This window comes from Nerophis ophidion, linkage group LG06 (genome assembly GCF_033978795.1).
Source record: "Nerophis ophidion isolate RoL-2023_Sa linkage group LG06, RoL_Noph_v1.0, whole genome shotgun sequence".
NCBI classification, from domain to species: Eukaryota; Metazoa; Chordata; class Actinopteri; order Syngnathiformes; family Syngnathidae; genus Nerophis; species Nerophis ophidion.
Window position 1 is genome coordinate 12,128,281 of NC_084616.1, and position 4,040 is coordinate 12,132,320.

Consider the following 4,040-nt stretch of genomic DNA (forward strand, 5'->3'; position numbering starts at 1 on the left):
TGTGCTGAAAATTGTAATTTTCCTGAAGGAACTCTCCTGACGGAATAAAAAAAGTACTATCTATCTATCTATCTATATTATTCACTGATAAAAGCGGCCCTCTGAGGGCAACCAAAACTGGGATGTGGCCCTCAATGAAAACAAGTTCGACCCGCCTGACGTATATCGTCTATACAGCGCAGTGGTACGCCAAATCTGTAATTATGTACGGTATATAGCGTATCATTGTTGACATCTGTGCAGTATGTGTAATGTTACAATATACCTCTGTCGTGTTTTTGATGAATACATGGGCTTACTATGATACTGGGGTATTTATTTTTTTACCTTTTTTTTTGTCATTACTGTTATACTTGGAGAGCCAAGTTTTTTTCCTAAGGAGGTGAAAACATTTGAAAATCACCAATCTGGTGTATCTTTCATGATTGGAGCGCCATATGTGAAACAACAATAAAGTGGCATGAAAGTCATCTATAAAGTGAAGTATTTTATTGAGTAGTCCAGACAAAAAGTTAAACAAAAGATAGAGGTTGGACTACTAATACGTTTACACTACTCGTGTAATAATACTATTAATACCACTAATAACTGTTTTATGCGATTACACTGCTGGTCAAATGGAGCTAGTTTGTTCCAAAATATCAGTATATGACGTCATCAATTAAAGACAAAACGTTGCGTTTATAAAAAACAGAAACTAGTGTGCTAGTCCAGGTGTGCGGCAAGTGTGTCAAAGTCTTTGTTGAAATCCAGGAAGCTGCTGGAAACAACCGTTGCAATGTTTTGTTCGGAGCGCCGCTGTTGCTTAACAAACGTCCTATTACGTCTCTATTATCCCCGCAAATCAATCGTTCTGAGAGGCAAAAAAAAAAGCACATTCACACACACAAGTCAAACTTTTTGAGGAGTACTCACTTCAAGGCGCCTCGGTGGTGCGTTCAGGGTCTAAACAACCACGACCTCACCGTCCACATGTTCTCTTTTTTAAAGACAATACTTCTGGGTTTTTTTGGACGTTTCTATGGTGAGCCTTTTTTTAAGGTTGACTTTGATGTCGTCCGTCCGCCATGTTAGTGGTGAGCGAGTCGGTTAGTTAGTCGCTGTCCTGCCGGTGCAGCTGTTGAGTAAAGAAGAAGATGAGGCGCGTTCGCGACGACCACGACGACGCCTCCCCCTTTCCGAGTCCTCCCGTGCACGCGCGTACTCCCTCCCCCTTGATTAAGGATGAAAGGAAACGCCAAAAAAAAATGGCTTTTTTTGTGAGTTAAACGTCGGGAGCTGAAGCGACGCCTTGTTTTTTTTGTTGTTGTTGTTTTTTTGTAAATATTATTAATAAACGCGTGGTTGCCACACGGTGACGTCACCATACTAATCAGCCTCACGTGTGTGCTCTTCATTGATTAACAGCCACTCAATTACAAGTCACACTTTGAAGCAATCATAATAAAAGCAACCTGTTTAAAGGTTACTTTTTTCTTCTTCTTCTTCTGGCGCCATGTGGAGGCGGGGGGAGGGGAGGACGCCTCCAACTTTTCACAGTTACATGAGGAGTTTTTTTTTTTTTTTTTTTTTTGCAGAAGCAGGTTTGTTGAGTCAGCTGTGCAACACGGAGGCACGACACGGTGATGAAGCAACTGGGGGCGAATAGTCGACGTTTTATGTGACGGTGATGAAATGCGTTGACAATGCACGGGCTTGTTTTAATGAGATAAAGACGAGGCCCCGCCCCCCCCATGCCGTCAGACTGCAGCCATTGATAGCATTAATCACGTGATCAATGAACGCATTCACTCTATCACAAGAAAAGAACAACGTGTTTATGTGGGAGCAGAGGCAAAGAACATGTTTACAGTAACTGTTGCTGGACTCTTCCCATCCAGGAAGGGACTGTGAAGTTGGACAGGGAAAAAAGTCATAATAAAACATATGCAAGGTCAAATATTTCTTTTAACTTGCTTTGATTTTTTTATTTTTTTATCATTTTCTTTAAAATGATTATAATAACATGTGGAGGGTTTTTTTTAGCATAAGTTTGGTTCGAGTTTGTCTACATTTTATTTGATAATATTTTTGTTTGTTTATATGTGGAGTTGTGTTTAGTATTATAATTTAGTGCTGAGGAAAATTATTTTTTTATTTAATTGCTGTAAAATATTTAATTAGTTTTTCATTTTTTGGTTGTATGTTTTTTGTCTTTATTTTAAAATTATTATATTTAAATGATAATAGTTATTTTTTTTATCATAAGCTTAGTTTGTCTCCATTTAATTTGATGATGTTTTTTGTTTTATGTATATGTGGAGTTGTGTTTAGTATAATAATTTAGTGATTTTTTGTTTATTTCTGTAAAATATTTGTTTTTCTTTAAATTAGTTTTTAATTTTTTAGATTTTTTTTTCAGTTTTTTGTTAGTTTTTTGTTCAAACAGTATATATATATATATATATATATATATATATATATATATACACTATAATTTTATTCTCTAAGGAAAAGCAATATCTAGCAGTTGTCTAAATTGTCTGAAATATGTGTTTCTTGTTTATTACACAATTTCATAATAAAAGATGATAACAGATCAATGTAAGCTCATATATGTCTTAACTTGCTTAAATTTTTTTTATAATTATCTTTAAAATGATAATATGTGGAGTTATTTTCATAAATTTAATTCGAGTTTGTTTACATTTAATTTGATAACATTTTTGTTTTATGTATAAGTGGAGTTGTGTTTAGTATTATAACTTAGTGCTGAGGAAAATATTTTTTGATTTAATTGCTCTAAAATATTTAAATTAAATGAGTTTTTTCATTTTTGGGATGTTTTTTTTTTGTCTTTTTATTTTTAAATCATTATCTTTAAAATGATAACAGTTATTTTTATCATAAGCTTAGTTTGTCTCTATTTAATTTGATAATATTTTAGTTTTATGTATATGTGTATTTGTGATTTTTTTGTTTGATTTCTGTAAAATATATTTTATATAAATTATTTTTTATTTTAGATTTGTCTTTTTTTTGTTTTTTTTACTTATATATACATATACACGTATATATACATATATATATATATATATATATATATACATATATATATATATATATATATATATATATATATATATATACTACTGTCACTTTATCCTCTAAGGAAAAGCAATATTTAGCAATTATTGTCTAAATTGTCTGAAATATGTTTTTGTTATTTTTTACATAATTTCATAATAAAAGATGATAACAGAGATCAATGTAAGCTCAAATATGTCTTAACTTGCTTTAATTTTTTTTTTATTATCATTGAAATGATAATAATATGTGTAGTTATTTTCATCATAAGTTTAATTCAAGTTTGTTTACATTTAATTTGTTAATATTTTTGTTTTATGTATAAGTGGAGTTGTGTTTAGTATTATAACTCAGTGCTGAGGAAAATATTTTTTTATTTAATTGCTTTAAAATATTAAATTTAATTTAAATGAGTTTTTTCATTTTTTAGATATATTTTTTTGTCTTTTTATTTTGAAATTATTATCTTTAAAATGATAAAAGTTATTTTTATCATAAGATTAGTTTGTCTTTATTTAATTTGATAATATTTTTGTTTTATGTATATGTGGAGTTGTGTTTAGTATTATAATTTTGTGATTTTTTTTTGTTTGATTTCTGTAAAATATTTGATTTTATACAAATTAGTTTTTCATTTTTTAGATTTGTCTTTTTTTTTTAGTTTTTTGCTCAAGGCCCCATCATTTGATAAAAGCCCTGAAATGTTTTGCATTAAAAAACGTTATCTTTTTTTAAAATATTGTTTCCATTTTGACTATTCAATACATGTATTGAATATCTTTTAAACTGTAACATCTAATAATGCAACCAACATAAATCTATCATACATGTCAAACTTTTAAAATAGATAATAATAAATTGACTCATGATTTTCAAAACAAATTGTACACTGTAGAAATGACAATAGATTTTATAATAAAAACATAATACTGTAAAAAGCAATAGTGCTATTTTTCCAATTACAGTAATATGGC

General features: G+C 29.9%; 1 protein-coding gene across 2 annotated transcripts in view; it reads right to left on the reverse strand.

Annotated features, from left to right (window-relative positions):
* The window catches only part of znf217 (zinc finger protein 217), a 29,221-nt gene extending 28,019 nt beyond the window's left edge, over window positions 1-1,202 (reverse strand). For both annotated transcript variants that reach the window (XM_061902660.1, XM_061902659.1), the window contains exon 1: window positions 916-1,202. The gene's annotated coding sequence lies outside the window, so the exon portion shown is untranslated. The remainder of the gene's footprint in view (window positions 1-915) is intronic.
* Window positions 1,203-4,040: the final 2,838 nt, after the last annotated feature.